Source organism: Astatotilapia calliptera, chromosome 3 (genome assembly GCF_900246225.1).
Source record: "Astatotilapia calliptera chromosome 3, fAstCal1.2, whole genome shotgun sequence".
NCBI classification, from domain to species: domain Eukaryota; kingdom Metazoa; phylum Chordata; class Actinopteri; order Cichliformes; family Cichlidae; genus Astatotilapia; species Astatotilapia calliptera.
Genome location: NC_039304.1, coordinates 52,407,904 through 52,421,360, shown reverse-complemented (window position 1 = coordinate 52,421,360; position 13,457 = coordinate 52,407,904). Strand labels below are relative to the sequence as shown.

General features: G+C 45.1%; 1 long non-coding RNA gene across 1 annotated transcript; it reads right to left on the bottom strand.

The window, feature by feature from the left end:
• Window positions 1-351: 351 nt before the first annotated feature.
• On the bottom strand, window positions 352-1,001 carry LOC113019782 (uncharacterized). The gene is made up of 3 exons (XR_003272096.1): window positions 807-1,001; window positions 496-732; window positions 352-399 (listed from the first exon to the last, which is right to left on the bottom strand). It is a non-coding gene; the product is annotated as an uncharacterized LOC113019782 (long non-coding RNA).
• Between the last annotated feature and the right edge of the window lie 12,456 nt (window positions 1,002-13,457).

The following is a 13,457-nucleotide window of genomic DNA, read 5'->3' as shown; positions in this document are numbered from 1 at the left end:
TTCTCTGTTTTCAGACGCACAAACATTATTGTTCCAACTCGTCCTGCAGCAGGTTTTAAAAGAGTTGACGGGAGCGCGGCTGCTCTCGTCAGCTTTAAGCGATAAAGGAACAAGACTTTTACTTCTATGCAGGTTTCTCACCTTTAGGTTTCCTGCAGAAGGACAGAACTCCAACCAGAACCAAAACCAGGAGAACCACAGAGCCTAGACCTGCTACAACTGGGACCAGGAGAGAGGGAGGAGGAGGAGGAGAAGTACAGGGAGGACATGTAAGAGCAGTTTTTACAGGAGGAGCAACGTTTGTGGAGGTGCTTGGAGGAGGAGGACAGTGAGGAGGGGGAGGACAGTGAGGGGGAGGAGGACAGTGAGGAGGGGGAGGATGGATGATTTTGGGAGGATCTGGAGGAGAGATGATGAAGATGGTTCAGTCAGTTTATTATCATGTCAGCAGGTTAGTTCATGTCTATAAACAGGAAGTGATGTCATTGTCCTGACCTCTGACCCTCAGAAAGCTCTGAGGAGACTTTCTACCCAGTTCAGTAGAACATGAGTAGAGACCTTCATCAGCCTGCGTGATCTTAGTGATGATGTGCTCTCGTTTAGGACCATGGCGACTTCCTTTGATGTTGAAATAAGCTGCGACCGTGTCACCCTTCCTCTGTCTGCAGCGCAGAATGACATCACTTCCTGTCCTCACAGGAAGTGCAGGGATCTCCAGGATGACAGCTTTATCTGACCATCAGAGACAAACAGAGTTAATGAGAGCAGAGTCACACAGAGACAGAGACACAGCTGGAACATCTCACCTGTAGTGTCTGATTGGACACTGAGGGAGACGTTGTCACTCTGGTGTCCAGAGGAGTCCTCACACCAGAAGGTTTCACTGGGAGCAGAAAGATCCACAACACAGTAGGAACCAAGAACCCTCCCAAAGCCTCTACAGTCCTCAGTGGGTCCTCCTCTGGTCCTCTTCACTGTCCATCCACCAGCTGTCTGTCCATCATCAACACAACTCAGATCCACTAAAGAAGATCCTCTGAAGACCTGCTGAAGGTTTGGACAGACTGACAGAGACACTGGAGGACACGGACACACACACACACACACACACACACACACACACACACACACACACACAGTAAGTGTATTTGTGTTCTTGTTGGAGTCTCACTGATTGTTTTCACTTCATCTCCTCACCTGCAGAAACAGTCGGTGCAGACAGCAGCAGCACACACACACCTGCAACAGGAGGTCAGAGGTCACTGAGGGTCAGAGGTCAGAAAAGGTCAGAGGTCACAAGCAGGCAGAGTTTCTCAGCTTTGACTCTGAGCATCGTCACCATGTTTGGCTCCACACACTAAAGCACTTTTCTCCACACTCAACATGATCACAGCTAAATGTGGTTCCCAGCTCATCAGTGAGCTCCTCCACATGTGTGTGAGGCTCAGAGTCAGCCAGGGTTAAAATCCTGGCAGCACAAGCTAGAGCTCAGTTTACTCACCGAGCAGAAACATGCAAAAGCACAGGAGAGTGGAAACTGTGGTTGAGATGTGTTACCAGTATAACTGAGACACAGTCAGTGTGTGAAACAGAAAAGGGGAAGTTCAAGTTCTTTCTCTTTTTATTTATCTCCCTTTGAACATGCATCACATTGTGTTATGTTGAAATGTAGCATCATGCATAAGAACAGTCTTACATGTGTGTTTACTGCTATGTTGCATCTACATCTGCATCTGTGTATTTATGTTGATCCTCTGGACTTCAAGACATCGTCTCTGACACGACCTCTTTAAACTATAGTTTAATACACCTGGTTTACATGATCATTACACACACACGCACACACACACACACACACACACACACACACACACACACACACACACACACACACACACACACACACACAGTTACCAAGACTACATGAAGTACCCTCAGAAGATCTACTAGATGATGTGAATGCAGGACCACACCTACTGCAACCAGCTCATCTACACCACGGCAGGAGAGATCAGTGAGATGCTACTAGCAGCAGTGGCCTCCATGGAGAAGGAGACTGGAGGCCAAGGTCAAAGTATCACGGAGGGAGGTTGAAGTGGTCTTGAGCAGCAGTTCTCCAGGGTTTATGATCAGCATTCAAGTTTTTTCTTTGGAAATATTTGGTTGTTTTCTCACTGGTTTCCAGTCGAGTGGAAGTCAGCAGGAAGTCACATGTAGTTAGTAGGATTAGCATCATATTGAGAACAGGGTGCTCTCTGTGGCCTGTGCTGAGCTCTTTAAGGTGGATGGAAGAGTCAGCACTGAAAATCCACCCACGCACAGACCTGTACCTACCCCCATCACTCCCAAGACACATGGTTTTAAAGGTGAGTGAAATGAGGCAGCAGTAATACAGACATGCTATTTCCTGAGGAGTGTGCACTTTTTCACGTATTTACCTGAATATTCCTATTTTCCCGTAAAGGAAATCACCTCCAGGAAGACCTGTAGTCTTGTCTGTGAAACGGTGACATTGGTTCTAAAGACCAATCACATACATAACAGTGGCATAGTCAGGCTACGACGCTGAATTTGGTCAAAGGACGCCATCATCTACCTCCTGCACCGAGCTCTGACTCACCTGGAGAAGACTGGAAGCTCTGTGAGGATCATGTTCTTTGATTTCTCCAGTGCTTTCAACACCATCCAGCCACGACTTCTGAGGGACAAGCTGGAGCTATCGGAAGTGGACCACCACATGTCCCAGTGGATGCTGGACTACCTCACAGGACGCCCACAGTATGTGAGGACACAGGGCTGTCTCTGACACGCTGGTCTGCAGTACGGGGCCCCACAGGGAACTGTGCTGGCACCGTTCCTCTTCAGCCTCTACACTGGCAGACTTCTCCATCAACTCCCCACGCTGCCACCTACAGAAGTTCTCTGACGACTCTGCCATAGTCGCCTCATCACAGGTGAGGACGACTCAGAGTACAGACAGTGGACTCTGGACTTTGTGGACTGGTGTCAGCAGAACCACCTGCTAACCAAGCCGGGAAAACCAAGGACTCTGGCCAAAATAACATCTCTGATGGACAGAGTCTCCCCCCCATGCATGTAAATGTTGCTGAACTGCAGAGCTGCTGCAGTGACAGACTGCTGCATCCTCGATGCATGAAGGAGCGTTTCTGCAGGTCCTTCCTCCCTGCAGCTGTCAGACTGCACAATCAGAACTACTCCCAACAAACACAGATGTTTACATCTGCACTGTAACTGCAATAAGTTAATTAACCGATTCACTCTACAACCTGCTCTGCCTCTTATCTGTAGCTATTTTTATTTAATTTAATAACTGTACATTACTCTGTATATAGTATAATAATAATGGTATGGTACTCAGTTTTTGGTAACCATTGTCCTTCATGTAAATATGTAAAAATTGTGTATGTTTCTGTCCTGTGTCTTGTGTACTGTTTGTTTGTATATGTGTCTTTCTTGCCGCTGTTAAACCCTAATTTCCCCTGTGGGACAATTAAAGGATTATTCTATTCTATTCCTATTTAATGAAACTATTTTATGGTTTAATCACCAAGTGTTGTGTTTTATACACCTTTTCATGTACACAGTGTCCTAGACCACTGAAATCAGTATTTTAAAATGCTCTTCCTGCTTGTTTAACCATAATTATTAGCGTGTAGTCACTCTGGTGTACTGGCGAATTATTAATGTGTATAAAAGTCCAAAGTTTTTATTTAAATTCATGACCTGATGGCATGGTTTTTGTAAACTGTTATTAAACGATGGTAAACATTAAGTAGACTGAACTCAATTTTCATCAGCTTGTTATTAGATCTCAGGTTACGTAAGTTACCAGTACTTTTTATTCAAAGAGCTGATCAGTTTATTTGAGTTGTCTTAAATTAGAAAAAACTCAGTAAGCTGGAAGTTTTGACTATATGCCACATCACCACCGTCCTCCTCTCACAGATCAGTCCGCGAGTTCATGATGCCGCCATTTTTTTCTGGAATATGTTGAGAAAACCTGGAGAAGCTTCAGCTCAAGAGATCATTGTTGTCATTGCTGTGGATCTTTACCTGATACACTGACTCAGTGAGTAAATCTTTACTCTTATTCAAACTGGTTTTGTGCCTTCTCTCAGTTTAGCACCAGGTTTATGAACTTGTTAGCTAGCTAGTGTTAGCCTAGCATTGCTGCTGCCTCTGGGCTCATGTTACTTAAAAATTAAGCCACAGCTTTAAAAACATTATATAAAATCTCTCAGTGAAGTTTTCTGTTGATTGTTTGAAATAGAAACGTGAGCAGATACCAGATAAGAGCCCAGCTGTTGGGGGCGGGGCTTGTTTTCAACCCACTTTTACAACATATGAACTGCATCTTCTTAACCTCTGTATTTATTTTAATTCTTTGTGGCAGCTTTTCACATCACATCAAACTCTTACAAGTCTAGAAAAGGAGCTGTTGGACAGAAAGACATCAGCTGAGTGGGAAGTATTTTGGTTACAGTTTACTTCCCACAATATATTAGTAGCTGTCACATTTGTGTTAATCAGGCTGAACTTTAATCATACTTTACATCAAACTGCTTTACTTGCTGCTTCCTTTATGCTTTAGTTTCCTGTCTTCTGTTATTAGACCTGAGATGTGACTGCTCTGTGCTGTTGCTGATGACTCCAGTTAATCCTACAAGACATGCTGTGTAAGTAAATACAACGACAGTTTGGTCTGCATACATTCAAAGATCATATCCCACAGACTTAGTTTAGAGGGTCCACACTGTCTGCACTGTATATAGTGAAGTCTGCAACTTTTTGAACAGTGACATTTGTTTTGTGGCCAAATTATTCTCCAGATCACCAGAATAAGTTATTGGCCATGTTTGCAGAGCCCTTTTAAAAATATGCTTTCATGACATTATCGTGTGTCAGCTGGTGGTCAGAGGTATCAGTGAATGTCACCTCTCTGGTGGGGAGGGAGCCTGAGATTGAGTCTAAACTGAGGTCTGTTCCATAGCAAATGCTGGAAAACATGTTTTAATTAAGCAAATAAGTTGTTGTTCTAAAGAATCTGATTGTTTGCTTGCAAGACACCAGGAGAGAGGAGTCCTCCGTCACAGATGGTTGGTCAGTGACCTGCAGGTCGAAGGTCAGTGCATCTCCAGCCCACATCCACTGCCACTGTACTGAAGGGAAGTTAAAGACTTTCTGCTGCACTTACATTTGGATCACCTGGATCCATGACAGTCATTCAGGCAGTAATGCCTGGACTGGAAACAAGCCTCCTTAAAATATTACAACATTCCAGCTCCTGTGTTTGAATGTAAAACAAATGTGTTGTTTGATCTGCAGACTGAACAATAAATACATTTTATTTTGATTATAAAATTTATGTAACTACAAACAAACTTGTTGAAAGCCTAAACTAATAATAATAAACTAATAATAATAAACTACTAATAAGAATAATTAAATCTGAGACGTTTCATTGTAAGATTATAACAGTGATGACAGCATAACTGTTGTTGTTCAGCAGAACAGCGTCCAGGATGTTGGCTGTTATATTGTTTTACATTTCAAAATAAAAGTTGGGCTGATTTAAACACCCCTACAAGAAGTGTTGTTAATTATTCTCTTTGGATCACATTTGCATACAGTGTTATATTAATATAAGTTACTGCAAGTTGTTTTTTAATGTAGCAGAACTTCATGCTTGTCAGTGGGTGAACAATCAGTGTTACACAGTCAGAATCATCAAGTTATTCTTAGAACTCTGCACTTAATGAATAAGTTGTCCTAATATAGTCGTCTTAAGCTTTACTCTGTTGTTTTGAGGCAACAAGTTTTATTAGTTTTTTTAGTTGTGGGAGCTGATGAGATTTCACAGTGTGGATTTAGTGTCTGTGTCTCTGTCCTGCATCACAGTTCCCCACATTCCCGGCTGTGTGTAGCAGAGGTTCCCTTCAGTTTAATGCTGATGAATAAATGAGCAGCAGCTCTGAGTTTGACTCACCGAGGAGCAGAGAGACACACGGAGTCTTCATGGTGTCTGGATGACGACTGAACATCAGTCTGAGCAGAGACGCCTTCAGCTTCATCACTTCCCCTTTAACAAGTTTAACACATGAAGTGTTTCACTGGCTGAGCTCCATGTGGCCACACTGTGTGGTTGGTGAGGGCGGGGCTTACTTTACTGCGCCGCAGCCTGTAGTTATCATGTACCAAGCTAAAGTTCATCACTGTCCCAGCACACACACTCAGGAAAAGGACAAAGCCCACCATCAGAACCATTAACACCTTTTCTGAGGAAGCTCAGCTGCAGGACTGTTTTGCACACAGAGTGTATATGAACAGGATGACCTAGAGACTCACAACCGCAGTGCTGGGTTACATCAAACACTGCATGGACACTGTCACCACGGAAAAGCATGTGCGACAAACCGTAAACCCTGGATGACAAGTAAGCTTCAGGCATGTTAAAGGCACACAACTCTACACGGTGGGCCATTTATATGGATACACTGTAATAACATGGGAACAGTTGGTGATATTAAAGTCCTGTTTGTGGCACATTAGTATATGTGAGGGGCAAACTCCTCAAGATGGGTGGTGACCATGGTGGCCATTTAGAAGTCGGCCATCTTGGATACAACTTTTGTTTTTTCAATAGGAAGAGGGTCATGTGACACATCACACTTATTGGTAATGTCACAAGAAAAACAATGGTGTGCTTGGTTTCAACGTAACTTTATTCTTTCATGAGTTATTTACAACTTTCTCTTTGTCCACAGCCATTGACATGTCGAAGAGGTTAACACGTGAGGAGCGGATCGAAATTGTGTTGATATCTGGTGAACGCAGTAACCGGGTCATTGCAGCAGATTTCAATGCAGACACCCTACGAGACCACCCATCTCCCATGCTACAGTTAGCAAACTGCTTGCTAAGTTTCGTAAAACTGGTTCAGTGTTGGATTTGCCAAAATGTGGACGCAAGAAAACTGTCACTAATGAAGAAACATCAGTGGCTGTCCTAGCTTCATTCAGCAAGAGCCCACAGTGTAGCACTCGCTGCATGTCCCTGGAGAGTGGCATTAGTCGAACATCCCTTGGGCGGATATTAGCTACTCACAAATGGCACCCTTACAAACTCCAGCTACTGCAGCATCTCAACGAGGATGACCCAGATCGGCCACAGAATTTGCAGAATGGGCAAAACAAAAATTGGAACAGGACCCTCAGTTCACACAGAAGATTTTGTTCAGTGATGAGGCAAACTTTTATGTGAATGGTGACGTTAACAAACAAAACCACTGCTATTGGTCTGACACTAACCCACATTGGATGGATCCCTCCAAGACTGTTGGAACAACAAAAGTGATGGTTTGGTGTGGTATATGGGGTTAGGGCTGCTCGATTATGGCAAAAATGATAATCACGATTATTTTCACTGAAATTGAGATCTCGATTATTTGACGATATTTATTTAACCCTTTAAGACCTACCATAGAACCAAGTCCGCCAGAGCTTATATTATATTTTTACATGTTGTAGTGCCATTTATGGGAGCATTTCAAGTTGCTATACAACTGTTATAGCCAATATTTTAATAATATGTATGCATTAAGTCCATAGTAACTACATTAATTGCAAAAAAGTGCAATAAACTACAAAAAAAATTGAAAATCGTTTTTGTTTTGTTTTTTACATATATTTCTACTTGGAGAAATTTAAGAGGCTTATCCCTCAAAACTTTAAATACAAAAAAGTTGCAAAAAATAGTTTACAACAACAGGAAATTTATTTTGAGTGTCTTCATAGTTTTATTTTGGAGATACACCAATTTTTATATATACTGCAAGAAAAACGAAAAACAATCCTATGATGCAAATTTGCAAAGAAAACAGCAGGTGCATCAAAATAAACTATTTCCAGCAGTGCAATTTGAGTTCTGAGCATCCCAGAAACTATTCAGAAAAGTCAGACATGACTTATAAAGACACCAGTATAGGCTTTTAAGGCCTACACGTAAAAAACTACATTTTCCGCGAAAATGACGTCACTTCCGGTTTCAGGCAGGTAATGGCGGACATGCGATAGTTCGCGCTGACGTCTGTTTCACTGTGGGAAGTGTTAAGAACAGCTGATCGGATCGGCAAAGCGTGTTTCTGGAATATTATGTTTTTGTTCCTGCAAGTGCTTTTTATGCAGTTTTTGCAAAGCTTTATGTGGAAGGAAACCGTGACCGAGGACAAGCTCATGGCATAAGATGTAAGTACAACTCCTCCGGTTTCATATGCAAAACAAATTATTGCGCTAGCTTACACGGTTCAGGTTCTACAGGGATTTAAAAATAGTTACACAAAACGGAGCGTATTGAATAATGACTTTAAAAAATAATATAAAATAGTGTGCAACACCACTGAAGTTTTTTTTTTTACCTCTCTTTTCAACCAACAGCAGTCACTCTTCTCTCCAAATAACTTCTGCTTAGCTTTCCGGGCTTCCCTCGGGTCCTCTTAATCAGCGGTCTCCAACCTTTTTTGCGCCACGGACCGGTTTATGCCCGACAATATTTTCACGGACCGGCCTTTAAGGTGTCGCGGATAAATGAGGGAGGGGCTAATAATCGGCTCAGTCATTTTTAATGATCGTTGAAAGCCCAGATCGTAATCGTGATTACAATTTGATTAATTGAGCAGCCCTATATGGGGTACAACGATAGTGGGTCCATCCTTCATCAATGGAAACCTCAAGGCCTCTGGATATTTGCAATTGCTACATGATGATGTGTTTCCCTCTTTATGCACTGAAGCTGGCACGTTCCCTGAGTTTTTCCAGCAAGATGGTGCACCACCACATTATGGGTGCAGGTCCGAGCATTCCTAGATGAACAGTTTCCTGGAAAGTGGATTGGTCATCGTGGGCCAGTTGAATGGCCCCCAAGGTCTCCTGATCTGACCCCCTTAGACTTTTATCTTTAGAGTCATCTGAAGGCAATTGTCTGTGGTGTGAAGATACGAGATGTGCAGCATTTTTTTTTTTTTTTTTTTTTGAAAAGATGGCGCAGCCACGTCCAGACGCCTTCCTGACCGCTCCGCTCCGACTATCCACTTTTCTTGTTTTTTACTTATTTTTTGCTCTGGTTTACATCCCAAAATCCTCTAGTCTTATAGTATACGACAGCGGATCACTTGTAAACATCGGTGCCAAGGTTGCACATCTAATCTTGGACACTTTTAAACCTGACCCTTCCTGGCCGCCAGAGATTCTACGCGGCGCGGAGAACAACAAAGGACGGGCCGCTCATCCGAGGCACAGAACAAAGAAGCGCCGGGGAAAACGCGCTGGTATTAGGAACAGACTGAGACAGCAGGCGCATCGCGCACCACTGCCCAGTATCCTACTGGCCAATGTACAATCCATGGAGAACAAGCTCGATGACCTAAGAGCGAGGGTCACCTTCCAACGTGACATGAGGGACTGCAGCATTCTGTGCTTCACGGAGACATGGCTGACCCCCACCGTGCCGGACCAGGCCGTAACTCCGTCGGATTCATTCTTTGTGCTCTGCGCGGACAGAACGGCAGAGTCGAACAAAACCAAAGGTGGGGGAGTGTGTTTCATGGTAAACAGAAAGTGGTGTGATGCCAGGAGCATTTCTACTCTCTCCAGCGGCTGCTCGCCACATCTGGAGTTCCTGAGCATTAAGTGCCGCCCTTTCTATCTGCCCCGTGAGTTCACCTCAGTCATCGCCACGGCGGTCTACATCCCACCCCAAGCGGACGCAGGTATGGCTTTGTCCGAATTACATGATGCGCTGAGCTCGCTTCAAAACAAGGACCCGGGCGCAGCCCTCATTGTAGCAGGAGACTTTAACAAAGCGAACCTCAGACAAGTCATGCCAAACTTTTACCAGCATGTCTCGTGTCCAACGAGAGGGGATCGGATTTTGGATCACTGCTACACGCCATACAAGCAGGGTTACAAAGCTGTCTCACACCCGGCTTTTGGGAAGTCTGACCACAATGCCATCTTCCTCATTCCCCAGTATAAACAAAGCATACGGAGGGAAGAAGTAACCACAAGGGAGGTGAAACGGTGGACTGCCCAATCAGAAGCTACGCTACAGGACGCACTCAACGACGTCGACTGGGACATGTTCAGAGCATGCGCAGTCGACATCAACGAGTTTACGGAAGTAGCAGTATGCTTCGTCAATATGCTAGCGGAGGAGATTATCCCCACTGCGAGAGTCACCACATTCCCAAACCAGAAACCGTGGATGGACAGATCGATCCGCACTGCAGTAAACGCCAGGACCGCCTCCTACAACGCGGGTCTCGCCACTGGCGATATGAGCGCCTACAAAGCGGCCTCATACGGCGTGCGCCGCGCGGTGAGAGATGCCAAACGCCGGTACCGGGAACGTGTGGAGTCCCGCTTCCACCAGGGCGACACACGGAGTATGTGGCACGGACTACGCACCATTACGGACTACAAAGCCAGGGACACTGCGCCGATCAACGCCGACTCTGCATTCACCAACGAGCTGAATCGGTTCTACGCCCGTTTCGAGGTTAGCCAGGCGGCTAATGCTATCTACCGCCTGACTACCGAGGACAGTGACATCATCAGCGAGAGACCGGTGACCAGCATCGCGGAGCATGACGTCCGAGCGGCTCTGAGGAGAGTGAACACAAGGAAAGCGGCGGGGCCAAACGGCATCACCGGCCGTCTGCTGCGCTGCTGTGCTGACCAGCTAGCAGGTGTGTTCACTTACATCTTCAACGAGTCCCTGGCGAAGTCTGTGGTCCCCACATGCTTCAAAAGATCCACCATCATCCCTGTGCCCAAGAACAGCAAACCCTCATCCCTGAACGATTACCGGCCAGTTGCACTGACCTCGGTAGTAATGAAGGTGTTTGAGAGGCTGCTGAAGAACATCATCTCCTCCTCCATCCCAGACACCACAGATCCGCTGCAGTTCGCCTACAGATCCAACAGATCCACAGAGGATGCCATCGCCCACGTCCTACACACCACTCTCAGCCACGTGGACAAGAAACAGGGTAACTATGTGCGAATGCTGTTTGTTGATTACAGTTCAGCGTTTAACACAATAGTGCCCTGCAGACTGTTCACAAAGCTGAGGGATCTGGGACTTAACAGCCGTCTGTGTGCATGGGTGTTGGACTTCCTCACTGGCAGAACTCAGGTGGTGAGGGTGGGCAGGTGCTTCTCCAACAGCATCACCATCAACACAGGAGCACCTCAGGGATGTGTCCTCTCGCCACTGCTCTACTCTCTCTACACTTCAGACTGTGTGGCCACCCATGGCTCCAACACCATTGTGAAGTTTGCTGACGACACAGTGGTGTTGGGTGCCATCTCCAACAACGATGAGGCGGCCTACATGGATGAAGTGAAGAATCTGGCATCGTGGTGCCAGGACAACCACCTCCAGCTGAACGTCAGCAAGACCAAGGAGCTGGTGGTGGACTTCAGAAGGGGTCAGCACAGAGACTACAAGCCCATTATCATCAATGGAGCTCCAGTGGAGAGGGTGCAGTCCTTCAAGTATCTTGGTGTCCACATCTCCTCAGACCTGACATGGGCTGCCCACATTCAGGTCCAGACCAAAAAGGCTAGGCAGCGCCTGTATCACCTACGACAACTGAGGAAGTTCAGGGTCTCTCCAAAGATCCTCAGGATTTTCTATACAGGCGCTGTGGAGAGCATCCTCACACAGAACATGACATCGTGGTTCGGGAACAGCTGTGTGAAGGACCAAAAAGCTCTCCAGAGAGTGATCCGTACAGCAGAACGCTGCTGCAGGATTGCTCTCCCCCCGCTTCAGGACACCTACACCAGGAGATGCCGGACTAGAGCAGCGCAGATACTGAAGGACCCGTCCCATCCTGGCAACAAACTGTTCCAACTTCTGCAATCTGGTAGAAGGTTCCGCATCTTCCGGGCAAGGACAGAGAGACTCAAGAGGAGCTTCTATCCCCAAGCCATCCGTGCCCTAAACACACACACCCGCCCTCTCACATCATCAAAAATTGACTGAGACAGGACTCTTCCAGACACTAAACCAAGGCACATTGTACATTTCAATTCCTTTAATCTTAAATATGTTTATATTGTCTATCCTGTAAAATAGTCAGATGTCTATTCATATTAATGTACAGAATTCACCTGCTTGCTGCTACTACTGCACATTCACCCAGTGTATATACCATATGTATGTATAATATATATATGTATAATGTATAATATATATATATATATATATAATGTTCTTCCTCTACCCCCCCCCCCCCCCAAATTTTTTGCACATGTCGAGGAGCGTGTCAGGTTACATTTCACTGTGTGTTATACTTGTATAACTATTCATGTGACAAATAAAGAACCTTGAACCTTGAACCTTGAACCTGAAACTACGGATACTGGATGCCTGTGCTGGCATTTCTCCTGCGGTGTTGCTATCAGTGTGTGAAGAGTGGGAGAAGAGGGTTGCATTGACAATCCAACACAATGGGCAGCACATTGAACACATTTTATAAGTGGTCAGAAACTTGTAAATAACTCATGAAAGAATAAAGTTACGTTGAAACCAAGCACACCGTTGTTGTTCTTGTGACATTACCAATAAGTGTGATGTGTCACATGGCCCTCTTCCTATTGAAAAAAACAAAAGTTGTATCCAAGATGGCCGACTTCTAAATGGCCACCGTGGTCACCACCCATCTTGAGGAGTTTGCCCCCTCACATATACTAATGTGCCACAAACAGGACTTTAATATCACCAACCATTCCCATGTTGTTACGGTGTGTCCATAGAAATGGCCCACCCTGCACATACAAATCTGGGGACCAGGGCCCTGTTTCAGGAAGCCGGTTTAGAAAACTCAGAGTGAAAAACGATACTCAGGGTTGAGTAACCCCGAACTGTCCAACTCGGAATATTCGGTTTCAGAAAGGCTGATAACAATTAGTTCAGTCAACGCGGAGTTGCTTTAACCCCAAGTTAAGCGCGCACATGAGGATACATAAAGCCCTGATTAGTGGAGCACAGATTAAGCGAGTCACCATGGAGACGGAGGGAAAGAAGGCGCGGTCAATGTATTTTACAGCGCTTGAGGCCAAAATTCTGATGGCAGCATATGCTGATAACATGCAAAGTTTGCGGAAAAAAGTAACACAGCCTCAGCTGCAAAAGAAAGGGAGCATGCATGGCAAAACATAGCCGACAGAGTCAATGCGCGAGTGTTAATTTAAACACTGATCTAGGGATTTCCACCCATTTAACACGTTATTTCATTATATTTTATTTTTTATTTCATACATTTTATTTTGTGATGTGATGTGAGGGCAGGTGCAACCCAACAGGCCCCAAACGTTCCTGGCAGCAAGTAAAAATGAAATATAAAAATATAGTCCAAACAGGTAAGGTGTAAT